Below are 13,810 nucleotides of genomic sequence, written 5' to 3' on the forward strand. Positions count from 1 at the left end.
TTTTCTTTTCGCTTCAGCTCAGCTGCTGACCTCCAGAGAGATGTCTACGAGAGGTATTTTTCTTTACATCCACCAAATGACTGACTAGAGTGTAAGACTTCCCCTCTACTCCCCACTGGGTGTACAGTGCAATTGCCACTAAAAGCAAACAGCTTTCTTTTGAAATATAATTTTAATATAACACTATTAGTTTTTCAAACATTGTTTTTTTTATATTGCGGCCAAACACACAGAACAGAGTTTATTTGTCATCTTAATCATTCGTAATCACTTAATTTAGTGACACCAAGGGCATGTGTATTGTGTAAGCTTCACCACCCCTCGGCTCCAGGCATTTCATTTTGCCAGGCTGAGACTCTGCTCATTAAACAGTAAGTTCCCACATCCTCCTCTTTCAGTGGGTGGCAGCAACAATTCTTCACTTTCTTTCTGCGTGGTTGGTTTTGTTTGCTTGTTTTGTTGTTGTTGAGACAGGGTTTGGCTGTGTAGCCCTGGCTGTCCTGACACTAACTCTGTTTGTAGACTAGCCTGGCCTCAAACTCATAGTGATTCGATCCTCTGCCTTCTGAGTGCTGGGACTAAAAGTGTGCGCCACTGCCCGGCCACTATTTGACTTTCTATCTGTGTGGATTTGACTCTGTGGACGTGGCGTACACATATGACTCTGCTTCTGTGCCTTTAGGGATTTAAACCTAGAGAGAGAATTGCTGGATCATACAACATTTTTATTTTTGATTACTTTAAGGCAGGGTTTTATGTATCCAAGGCTGGCCTCAAACTCATTATATATGATCCTGCTGCCTTCGCCTCCCGAATGCTGGCATTACAGGTGTGTACCACCACTCCTAGTTTTTGTGATGCTGGACGTAGGAGTCCAGGGCTTGGTGCATTCTACCAAGAATTCTACTGAGTAAGATACAGCCCAACCCTCTATTTTTAAGTTTTTGAGGACCTGGACCTACACACATACTATTTACCTGGGGTCTATACTGCTTTTTATTCCCATATACAGTGCATACAGGTTTCAATCTGGCCAGCATTTTTTTGACAGGAGTCACTCTAATGAGTGTGAAGTGATATTTTCTTGTTACGCTGTGTTAGGTGTCATTATGGCGTCCACTGTCCTTTTGGTTTGCATTTCCTTCATGCTTTGTGGTGCTGAACATCCTCTGGTGTGGCTTTTATTTGGAGAAATGTCCGTTTAAAGCATCAACTTGTTTTCTAATTTTCGGGATTTTTTCTCATATGTTTTAAGTGTTATTTCTATATTGGCTGCATTGATTTACAAATATTCCTTCTCTTTCTGTAGGTTGCTTTTTTTTTTACTTTATTTGATAGTATCTCATGTTCTTTCTTTTTCTTTCTCTGTATGCATTGCATACTTGTGTGCATTCATGAGTTTGTGCATTCGTGTGTGTGTGTGCATTTGTGTATGTGTGTGCATTTGTGTGTGTTGGAGACCAGAGGACAGCCTCTAGTGCCATTTCTTTCTTTTTTTTTCTTTTCTTTTTTTCAGAGCTGGGGACTGAACCCTTCTAGTGCCATTTCTTAACAAATGTCCACCTTGGTTTTTTGTTTCTTTGTTTTTGAGGCAGGGATTCTCACTGGGAGCTGGGGCTTGCTGATTCAGTAGGCTGACAGATCTGTGATTGAGGTATTTTCCAGTCTTTGCTTCCCCAGTGCTGTGATTGTAACTGTATCCCACTCTGCCTGATGTCTTTATGCAGATGGTGGGAATCAAACCTGCATCCTCATGCCGGTGCAGCAGGCCGAGCTGTCTCCCCAGCACCTGTTGATAGCATCTTTCTACAAACATCTTAAGTGTCCTTGAGGTCCGTGCTCAGCAGGCTGCTTCTGAAGAGAGAGGCTGCTCTGGGAGTACAGTGGAGCCACATCTGGAGACTGTTAGCACACTGTACTCATTGCTGCTTGAAGAGCATCTTTCTTGAAGTAACCATTCTATGGATGGAATTAGAAATATGTAATTCTTTTGAGTCTGTCTGTCTTTGACATGTCTGAGATCTGCCCATCCTGATGGAGGTGCCAATCTTTTCTCTGTTTTTTTTTTATTTATGTTGTTGTATAGATATAACCCAATTTATCCACTTCTTTTTTTAAAGATTTATTTATTTATTTTATGTACAGCATTCTGCCTGCATATGTGACTGCAGGCCAAAAGAGGAGGGCACCAGATCTCATTACAGATGGTTGTGAGCCACCATGTGGTTGCTGGGAACTGAACTCAGGACTTCTGGAAGAGCAGTCAGTGCTCTTAACCACTGAGCCATCTCTCCAGCCCAATTTATCCATTTCTTTACTGATAGGCACCTGGGCTGTTTTCATGGGCCACACTTCTGTGAACATTCCTGTACCAGTCTTGGCACGGACATACGCTTCCATTAGTCCTGAGTAAATTCCTTTGAGTGGAATTGCATGGTATTAAACTGGCTCATATTTATCAGACACTGACAAATGGAGTTACTAAATGGTTATATCACTCCACCCCTCACCCCATCAGTGAATGAGAATCCTAGTGCTCCACATCCAGCAGGAAGGGATTTACTATGGAATGTGCTTACAAAACAGTTGGATAGTGTAACACTTCCCCTGAGGAATCCCTTTCTATTCATCCCTGATAGGGTACCAACAACATACCAAAGACACGATTCTACCCAAGTCCATGTTGGGGGAATCAATGAGTTGAATTTTACAGGAGCAAACCGAAGTGTTTTACCAAAAAGTCCCATCTTGGATGCTGACTTCCCCAAAGCTGTATAAATGAAGTCTCCCGTTAGTTAGCCTCCCAGCTCCTGCATAGCATAGCATCTTCTGAGACCATGTCCCGCTGAAGTGGGAGTAAATGTGCGTGTGGGGAAGTAGGGTATGTGAGTGGAGAGTATGAGTGAGTGTGAGAGAGAAGGTGATATGGGTGTGTGAAGTGGGGAGCTGGAATCTTGGGCGATTGATAACTCCATTTCAGTTCAAATGCCAATGCCCTAGGTTGAGATTTCAGAAGTGTGTGGTATGGTCACAGGAGCACAGATTCCCATCGTCACCCTTAGCAGCCTGAATAATTAGTTCCTCTAAATATTTCCCCTTCTCTACCTTACCCTGAGGCTCATCTGTTTAATTTGGTCCCCAGCTGGTGGTGCTTTCTGAGGGAGCCTGTGGAACCTTTGGAAGGGTAGATTTCACTGGAGAAAGAGGAGTTTAGGAGGCCCAACCCAGTTATAATCATTTTCTCTGCCTCCTTCTCCACATGTTGTGCTCCAAGCTCCTGTGGCTAGGGACAGAAGTTAATCTCACCGCCATGCCTTCCCAAGGAAAAGAATGAGACAAAATAAACCCTCTTTCCTCAAGCGGCTTCCTGCCCAGTTAGTATCTCCTGGCAAAAAGAATAGTATTAATAATAACTAATACACATTCTAAGTCCATCCCTCTGACAGCATTTCTCCCAGTCTGCAGGAACCCACCCCTGAAATCTGAAGTCAACGCAGGGACCATTCACATACTGTGAGCTATTTTGAAGGCATCAGGTGGGTGAAGGAAGGGCTAGGAAAAGGGAAGAGCCCACGCCAAGAACAGAGAGATAAGTATAAGCATGAAAAGTCCCTTCCAACTGCAGGGACTTTGGAAGGCCCATGTAGAGGCGAGGGAAGCCACTAGAGGGCGTCCGTATCCGTACAAAAGCTCAGGAAAGGGGCGGGGCCTGCACCTTTTTACTGCTTTGTTCTTTCAGGTGGTTTTCACTGAATCCTTGAAGGTTCACAATACCCCGGCAGGTTCATAAGACCCCAGGAGGCTGTTTACATCGCGACCTTCAGCTCTGCACATCATTTGATTTCAGGAGAGGGAGGCCTTATGGGATGCCGTTGCTTTGCTTCTGAAAGTACACCCTTTCCCCGCCCCATCAATGAAGGTGAAGGGGAGAGAAAGAGGTGATGGTTTCTTTGGCTGCTGTTGTAATAAGAATCAGCTATTGGTGTCTACGGCCCTGTTAAAAGACAATTGTCAAGGGAACGAACTAAGATCACGACCCTTACAGAGCTATGAAAGAGACTATATTGTAAGATTTTACTTCACTTGTTAAAAGTGCGAGGGAACGATACAGATGATACAGATGTTATAACGGTCTAAAGGGACTGGATTATAAAGGCCGACTCTGTGTTTCCTCAAAGGGAAATAAAAAGATGCTACCACATAACAGAGTTTGCACAGCTAAGGCTATCTTTAATCTACAGGTGGTGGCGGTGGGGTGTGCATCAAGCTTAAGGGACAGTCGGAAAGGCTCTGAGATTCCAGCTTCTTATGCTGGTCAAATGAAGCACTTCTCAGCTTCTCTGGGTCTTGGTTTCCTCCTCTATAAAATGGGGCTACTAACTGGTTTCCCTTCCTGACTGCTGAGGAGATGGAACGAGCCTCTAGCTGCTTTTGCTCATGAGGTATAAGCAAGCTTTTACTCCCTTTCCTTGTTCCTTAACATCCTCTCTGGGACCCTCCATCCCTGGGTCGGGTACCTTGTTTTGGATTCCCTCGTTCCATCTTCTGCGCTTCCCATGATGAGAGAGACTCTGAGGAGCAGACCAAACTTACAAAGGCGGTGGCACTTCAAGGATGCTCTCTGTATCCCACCACACATGGAGACTTAATGCTGGCAATTGAGTCAAGTGATGCCCCAGGCATGGTTTGGAACTGCAGGGGTACCCTGAGGTTACGGTAAGCCTGATGTGTGTAGCCAGAGTGCAGAGGGAGATAAGGGGTGGGCCATGAGATCGGAGAAGTAATAACAGAGAACCCCAATATTACCAGTGCCTTGTAGGGCAAGGAAAGGAAGGACTGATTCTGTTGAATGTCTGTGTGACCCATGCAGGTCTCCCTCCCTGATGGAATCCCTTCCTCTGCCCCAGAGAGTTGGAGAACTCACCTCCTGAATGCTGCCCGCTCCACTTCTTCCCCGTTGCAGGGCTGACAAGCTTCCAGACCAGAGCAGCCTGGGAAAGGCCTGGCAGGTGGCGTGGCTGTGGTGAGTCATGGCAACTGGCTGGCAGGGATGGAGCAGGGATGGCTTCTAGCCTTTAGCACATGAACTCCAGACCATCCAGCAGTGCCATAGTTTCCACCTCGCTCACATGGCCTGGCAGATAGGGCCAGCCTGGCTGGACTCTAACGAAAAGAAAGAAAAAGGCACAGCTTACCCTCTAGGTCAAACCTACGTGGACGGTGAAGGTAAGCAGGATGGGCAGAGGCTAGCCTCCTCTGCAGCCGTGTTCTAGTTCTCCTGAGTGACCTCCCTGTCGCTCCTCTTCTGACAATGTCAGCAAGGTAAGGTTCCTGCATCACTTAGGGTCTTGAGTGACCCAGATCTGGGCCATTGATTGGCAGGACAGATAGAGCTTTTGTCTTTATAGAGACTTAGTTAGAAAAGAATGACAATTCAAACTGATGTGTTTAAAAAAAAATGTATCTAGTGGCTTCCGTACCAAAACTGTCCTAAGGAGAAGGCACACCAGAGGAGGATAGGGGGTGAGGGGATGTGCTTTAGCCTAGAAGACCACACTGACAAGGAATATCAGAGTAGAGAGCCAGCGATGAATGGAGTCAGGTGATAACGGAGGCAGGGGGACTAGCGGGTGCAAAGGTTCCCAAAGACCAAGGATGCCTGACATGTGTGGCTGGAGTAAAGAGGGAGACAAGGGATGAGACTTGGAGTCAAAGGTAACAAATATTATCTGGGTCTTGTAGGGTCAAGGAAAGGAATGGGACTTTTTTTTAAAGATTTATTTATTATATTTAAGTACATTGTAGCTGTCTTCAGACACACCAGAAGAGGGCATCTGATCCCATTACAGATGGTTGTGAGCCACCATGTGGTTGCTGGGATTTGAACTCAGGACCTCTGGAAGGACAGTCAGCGCTCTTAACCACTGAGTCACCTCTCCAACCTAGGAATGGGAATTTTTAAAAGAAAATCTTTTATTTCATGTGCTGAAAACCGTTAGATTCCTGCTGGCTTCGCCGATAAGGGGGATTGAGGAAAGAGAGAGAAGCGGAGGGGCCTACAGCTGAAACAAGGACCACTCCTGGCAACCAGCCTGGCTCTCCGTTTCAGGGTGTCCAGATGGGGAGCCAGAGGGAGGACTGGTGCCTGGTTATGGAGCAATGTTCATCAGGGACCTTGATGTTGGTAACGGCTGGGCCACCTCTCTGAGTCACCTAAAACCCCCACGTGAGTGGCCTATGCCACATCGGGTTGCTGCCTGCCACCATCCACCAGCCTCGGAGTGGCAGGGCTTCCCTGTGGCAGCAGTGCCCAGACTTGGCCTCAATGTAGCTTCATTGGAGCAAGCGGATAGTGGATGCCCCAAGCTCCATGAATAAATAAAATCTGGAGAAGACATAGGAAAAGCCAATGGCTTCATTTTACAGATCGGGAAGCTGAGGCAGAGTGACAGGAAGTGGGACACTAAGGCTCAGAGATGCCTTAACTGGACAGAAGCAAAGTGGTGACTTTACTTCCTGGTTCCCCAAAACCTGTGTCCCTTGCTCAATTCTGAGACAAAAATCTTGATGTATATATGTGTGTGACAAAACTTTTCCTGAGGAGATGAAACACACTCACCTAGTCACCCCAGACAGGGAACCCATGACAGTCCAACGTACAGATACCCCTAAAGTATTCCAACTTGGTAAACCAATGAGTTTTACTAGAGTTACTTATAAAAATATGAGGGAGAGGTTACTCACAGGAGCAGAAATTACTCAAAGACAGGTGCATCGCCAAGGCCCACCCCAGGGTAGAAGATGCTCACACAAGCCGGAGCACACTGCACAGCCTGCAGGCAGCTCTACAGCCTGGAGAGTGTCCTTTCCAGGAGCCTCAGTGGTTCTGAACCTCTTCCAGGTGGCTCTTCTGGTCTGAATCTTCTCAGTAGCTTTCCTCCTCTCAGAATCTTTGCATCTCAGCAGGGCTTTGAATCCTCTGGTAGGGAGGGGCCTAGTGAATCTGCTCAGTTCCAGGGAGTTCTTGAAGCTGTGTTGTTGTTAACTTCCTTTAAGGAGCAGAGAGGAATGTTTTGGTCTGGGAGGAGACTGTTACACCACTCCAGACCCACAGACGGGCTCTACTTTGCACCCCAGCCCCACCCTCAGCTGGATGGGGGCTTTGCACATCACCTCTCTGGCTCTCATAGTTCTTCATCTGCAAATGGAGATCGTGATGGCAAGACCACCTTCTCCTGGGACTGTGGCAGCAGTTAGGGAGACATGTTGGCATGAGTTTTCATGTTTTGTTTCTACGCTGAGACTGGTGTGTCCAGAATTGGTTGAGTGGAATGGAGGTGATCTGGCTGGGTGAAGGTCTGGGAACTGTCAATCCGGGAACTAAGGGAACTGTAGAAGTTTGGACTGTGGAGCTGAGGGTTCAGGGACTCCTTACCTGCTGCTAGTGCAGGGGCTGGGAAGGAAGCTGTGGTGGAGTTTGGCCCAGTGCCCTGAGCCCTTATCTGACAGTACTGGGACCTGGGGTTTGTCGGGGAGCTGTGGTACTGATTTAATAAGGTGGTATGTAGAGGGCAGAAACAGGAGCAAAGAGTGAACCCTTATCCATCAGAAAAGCAACCAGAAAACTGGAAAGCATGGTCAGAAACAAACTTTTCAGAACCTTTGTAATTAATCAAAGTCTCATAGTAATAGAGAGATCATTTATTCAAGGAAGAAGGTTAAGGGACTAGGACAATGGCTCAGTTGGTTTTAAAAATAGGTTTGTTTTACAAGCATGAACATCTGAGTTTGGATCTCCAGCACCCTTGTGAAAAGTTGGGCACAGCGTTTACGTCTCTAATCTCAGAGCTTGTGAGGAAAAGAGGATGATCCCTTGGCTTCATGGTCAGCTAGTCTATAGCAGATCAATGAGCTATAGGTTCAGTGAGAGACATGAGTGATGGAAAAAAGACAGTTGGCATTGACCTCTGGCCTACATGTGCACACACATATGCATATTCATACATACATATATGCATGCATGCATGCATACATGCATGCATACATACATATATACATGTACACAAAGGAAGAAAGTTAAGTGTGAACTGAAGCAAGGGCTTTGTGGGGTTCTTGCCTCACTTTCATGTTCTTTATTAGAAGGTTGTGATAGCTTTGGAAACCAACAGGCCACATCCATGATGAAAAATCATCCTGACAGCCTGAAGGCACAGATGGGGTGAAATGTCTTTCAAGGCCTAAGACTTGACATTTTTCTTCTTGTCTGCTGAGCCTCTGGAAGACTCCACTTGCAAGGCTGTTTTATTACCTGACTCACAACTTACCCTGTACAGAAGGCCTTTTGCTGAGTCCTTTTTTCTGGGGAATGTTTGCCAAGGTATTTACAAGTAGTTGGGAAACTTGTGGACTACTTAGGTGGCAGATAAAATTTGGGGAGAACAATAGGTTAAACAAAAAATATAATGAATTGAATAATTAGAGGGTGAAACCTCATAGGAGCCTCAGAAAGCTCTGACCAGTTACTGGGAATCTGTGAAACTGTATGCTTGCAGGACTGGGAAGTGCCCACACTCAGGCACTGGTCCAGAAAAGGGTCCTACACTTTCTCTCTGCATAAGCATGAAATGAAAGCCCAGCAGGTAACCAATTGCCTGGCTGAGTTTTGAGCGCACACACAAATAGGGTATATTTTTGCATAGACAGAGTAACTTGTTCCAAGTCTTTAAGGAAACCTCTGCCCAGTCATTGGCTAAAGTAACTGAACAGAAATTCACTACCATACACACAAAAGCATGCAGACCTTACAGAATATGTTCAGAGAAGTCAGTAAAGTAAGGAACACATCCAGGGGAGGGAAGAACAGCTCATGTCTAGGGCATCTGCATTATGCTGTATGAAGTCTCCTGTATGATAAGCCATGCAAAGATACAAGAAACTACAGAAACACAAGGTGGGGGGAAGCAAGCAATAGAAAGTTTCTGTTGGGAAGCCTAGATGTCGAGCTTACCCAGATAGTTTAAGTAGTCTATTTAAAATATACTTGAAGAACCACGGAAATCACTTTTAAAGAGCCAAGGGAAAGTGGGGTGATGTCTCATTGAATAGGCAATAATAACAAAGGGATAGAAGTTTCTTTAAAAAGAAGTAGGTGGACATTTAGGAGTTGAAAAGTGTAATTAAAATAGGAAGTTCACTGGGAGGATACATCCGCAAACTGGAGCAAACAAAAGGGAAAGTTGGGAAACTTGAAGCAGGCCAAATGAGATTTCCATGTCTGAGCAACAATGAAAAACAAACAGGACTGCGAAGGTCTGTGGGACATAATTAAACATAACGTCATTCCTAGAAAAGAAAGGATAGTTGAAGAAAACATCTGTTGAAAATACTTTAACCTACACATCCTCACAGCCAACAGCTATAAATAGCACAAGTTCAAAGGCCCGTATCTGGACACGTCACTCTCAAACTGTTGAATGTCAGAGAGAGGGCGCAAACCTTGAAAACAAAAGGGAAGATGTGGTTCGTCTGGTATTAGGAGTCGAATAAGCACAATAGCTGAGCTCCCTCAAGAACTCTCGAAGGCTAGCAGGCAGCAGATGACATTCTTAAAGCACCGAAAGACGAAGACTGTTAATCAAGATTCTGTATCCGATTCCAGAAAGATGGCTCAGCTGGTACAGGCACTTGCCACCAAGGTTGGTGACCCGAGTCCCGTCCCTGGAGCTCACTTGATGGATGAAAAAGCCAGCTCTAGCCTCTGACCTCTACATCATGGCATGCACATAATGTCTTCTATACATGGACATAAAATAAATATATAAAATGTAAAAACCATGGTGTCTTTTGGAAATATGAAAAATGAAGACATTTTTAGGTAAACAAAAACAAGGTGATGTTTGGCAGACAACCCTTCAAGAAATCTAAGTGAAGAGCTGGAGACACACCTCATTAATAGAGTGCTTACCCAGATTTAATCCCTAGCCATGGGCAATGCCAAGCACCAAAAGAAACCAACACCTGTTTCATGTTTTTGGTGTTTTAGTTTATGGCTACAATCCCAACACTTCAGCTACTGTAACAGGACGATCACAAGTTCAAGGCCAGACTGAGCTACATGGTAAGACCATGTCACAAACCAAACCAAACCAAACCAACCAAACTAACCAACCAAATAACCAACCAAACAAGGGCTGGGGTATGGCTTAGTGGTGAAGAACTTGTATAGCATGTGGAAGACTATGGGATTGACTCCCTAGTGCCAAAACAAACAAGCGGAGTAAACCAAGAAAATACTCCAAAGAGAATCTTTCAGGATGAAGTCAAGAACACAAGATTAACTCAACTCCATATTAAAAGACAAAGTAGCCATTAAAGGTACACAGTATGCACACGTGTAACTTAGATTACTATTTAAATAACTGATTCTAAGTCTGTCCTGGCAGCCTACAACCTATAGAGATATAATTTATATACTGTATATAACAGTAACAACATAAAGAAATAAAAGACATCCAGACTGAAAAGGGGATAAACAAAAATACTTCAATTTGCAGATAACATGATCATAATCTTATAGAAAATTCCAAGGATTACACACACACACAACAGAGAGAGACAGAGACAGAGACAGAGATATGGAGAGAAAGAAAGAGAAAAGGAGGGAGAAAGGGAGAGGGAGAGGGGGAAAGGGGAAAAGGGAGGGGGAGGGGAGGGGAAGGGAGGGAGAGAGAGAGAGAGAGAGAGAGAGAGAGAGAGAGAGAGAGAGAGAGAGCTCGCTCGCACTAACAGCTCAGTAGTCAAGAGCACTTTGTTGCTGTTGCAGAGGACCCGGTTCAGTTCCCAGAACCTACATGGTAGTTCACAATGACCTGTAATTCTAGTTTTAGGGGATCTGATGCCCTTTTCTGGCCTCCACGGACACCAGATATATACATGGTGCACATACAGATATGCAGGCAAAACACTCATGCACATAAAAAATTAAAAAATAATTAAGAGTTCGTCAAGGTATAAGGTACAAGATAAATATTAAATCAGCTCTATTTCTGTGTGTCAACTGTGAGCAATCCAAAACTTTAAAAGGAACACAATTAGAGTAAAAGGCTTAGGAAGAAATTTAAAGAGGACACGTTCACTGAATAGTACAAAACATCATCTAAAGGAATATATCTAAACCATCCGAGTACTCACAGGACATTTGTATTCTTGAACTACAGCTTCAATACAATTTCTGTCAAAATCCCAGCTGAAAAATTTCACAGGCTGATAAGCCAGTTCTAAAATTCTTATGGAATTGCAAAAGACCTAGAATGGTCAAATAATCTTCAAGGGGGTAATTATAAGACTCTTAAGACTTTATTTCAAAATCTATTACAAAGCTTTCGGGAGACTGTAGAACTAGGCTAAGGATAGACAGAGAGATTACTGGAGTTCAGACATCTGTGAGCAATTAAGCTCCGATAAAGGTATCAAAGTAATTCAGGGAGAAAGGACAGTCCTCAACAGAACTCCCAGAACGCCAAAGAGTTCATCTTGTCACCATGCAGTAGATAAAATACCAAGCACATACAGCCAAAGGAAGAATCTGTAACATTTTTTTAAAATGCAAAGAATGCCACCAAAAGAATGAACAGATAATACACAAGAGAAAATATTTTACCATCGTATCTTTGATAAAGGTATAAATGCCTAAAATATATACAGGACTTTTACAACATCACAATAAAAACATTAAGTAAACCAATTCAAAATGGGAGCAGAGTTTTAGTAGACATTTTCCCAAAGAAAATACAGAAATATCTAATATACACATGAAAAAATGCTCATCATCAATAACTAGGGTAATATTAATCTAAGCCACAATCAGGTATCACTTCACACATACTAGGATGGGCATAGTAGAAAGTGAGAAAGAAGAGAGACAGATGTCTTCCCCAAACTGACCGAATGATCCTTTCAGACTTGGCCAGAATAAACCCTTTCTCCCTGAAGTTGCTTTTGTCAGCGTATTTTATTACAATATAAAAGAGCAATTAATAAAGAAAATTGGTACGCACCGTTGTTGCTATGGTAACACTGACCATGTGGTTCTTGGCCTTTAAATCTGCTTTGCAAGAGGAATGTGGAAGAGTTTGGAATTCTCGACTAGAAAGAAAGATTCTTTGATTATTATAAGCCGGTGGTTTTCAACCTTCCCAATGCTGTGACCCTTTGATGTAGTTCTTCATGTGTTGTGGTGACTCCGACCCAAGAATTGTTTTGTTGCTACCTCATACCTGTAACTTTGCTACCTTTTTAAGTTGTAATATAAATATCTGACATGCAGGATATCTGCTCTGTGACCCCCGGAGGGGTTGAGACCCACAGGTTAAGAACCACTGCCTACCACCGTGTAAGCAGAGTTTAATTGGCCATTCTGGTGGCGGGGAGTGGTTGAAATCAAGTGAGTGATTCAGTTCATGAGGTTTCAGAGGACAACTATGGTTGTCTCACAGACAGAACTGGAGACTATCCAATTTATAATCCATTTTATATATCCAATTTATAATTATGTCAGATTTGACAAAGAACCTGGCTGCATTCTACCCATGTCGAAAGGGTTCGCGTGAGCCTGAATTAAAAGGCAACATGCTGATTCCATTGGTGGAGGTAATTTCTGGATAACAGAAGGTTCAGGCCGAGACACGGCTGCTATTACTGCATTTATCCAGGCCTAGAGTGAAGAAGAGCAGACAAGCAGGGCACAAATATATTTTTTAAAATGCAGTTTGTTCATAAAAAGAACTCAAACAAGTTTAACTCTACGGCTAAGGCACACAATAAAGAGGATGTAATTGTTAAAGTGTTCTTCACTGGGACAGCAAGAAAGGAGCCCAGGGCAAGACCCTGCCCATCAAAGGCTCCAACTTGTGAAAATCCAAACTAATTGGAGAGGATGGAGTCTAAGCTCACAATGCCTAAAGGGTTCCCTGCTCTTGGAAAGCAACTGCTTGGGAGAGTGTTTCCCTCGAGTCAGCACAGAGGCTGCAGCCACTGTGGTCCAACTGGGGTCACGCTCTTCCCAAGCTGACAACAGAACTTGGCAGCTCTGTCCGCGTGGTTCCACAGGCATGAAAGATACAAGGTGGAGAGCGTATTGATTCTCCCTCCATGGCTTCAGATTGTCACTGTGTGGCGAGGCAGTGTGTTCCAGAAGTCCCTGAAAAGAGACCATTGTATGAAGTTGTGAAGGTGGAGCCTAAATTGCAGTGGAGGCCCCAGGATGTTGGAGAGTGCAGAGCCATGGGACGTCCCCTAGGGGAAAGCCTCACAACATACTCATGAAGCATTTAATGCACACAAAGGATGACAGAAGTTACCATGGTCTCTCCCATCTTCCTCCCAAGTGCATAATAAACTATGGTTAGAAATTAGACGGCTTGTATTCTGGGAAGCTCTAACGGATCTCCCAGGAAACTAGGAACCCTTGTGCAATAATGGTAAGTCCAATGTTTGCCTCCCTGGTCCCTCTCCTGCCTTCTGTTTTTCTTAGCCATCGTAGACAAGATGGTCCCCTGGTTGTAAGGAACCTGTGTTTGTCAACTTCTTTTGCTAAAATGAAGTACCTGGGCCTAATGAACTTCTAAAAAGAAAGGTATACTTCTGCTCATGTTTTCTGCGATTACAGTCTAGTTTTAGGGTCCTATTTCTTGGGGCCTCTGGCCAAGGCAGCACATTATGTGGGCAGCAATGTCAAAGCAAACTGTATATGCCTTGAGCCAGGAGGCAGAAGAGAGCAAGAGAGCAGGGCACGCCCCAGTGACCTAATGAC

General features: G+C 44.3%; 1 long non-coding RNA gene across 1 annotated transcript; it reads right to left on the reverse strand.

The window, feature by feature from the left end:
* Positions 1-153: 153 nt before the first annotated feature.
* Positions 154-5,163, reverse strand: LOC147995755 (uncharacterized). Its single transcript, XR_015684714.1, has 2 exons — positions 4,925-5,163; positions 154-1,959 (listed from the first exon to the last, which is right to left on the reverse strand). It is a non-coding gene; the product is annotated as an uncharacterized LOC147995755 (long non-coding RNA).
* Positions 5,164-13,810: the final 8,647 nt, after the last annotated feature.

This window comes from Rattus norvegicus, chromosome 3, assembly GCF_021556685.1.
Source record: "Rattus norvegicus strain SHRSP/BbbUtx chromosome 3, alternate assembly SHRSP_T2T, whole genome shotgun sequence".
Lineage (NCBI taxonomy): Eukaryota > Metazoa > Chordata > Mammalia > Rodentia > Muridae > Rattus > Rattus norvegicus.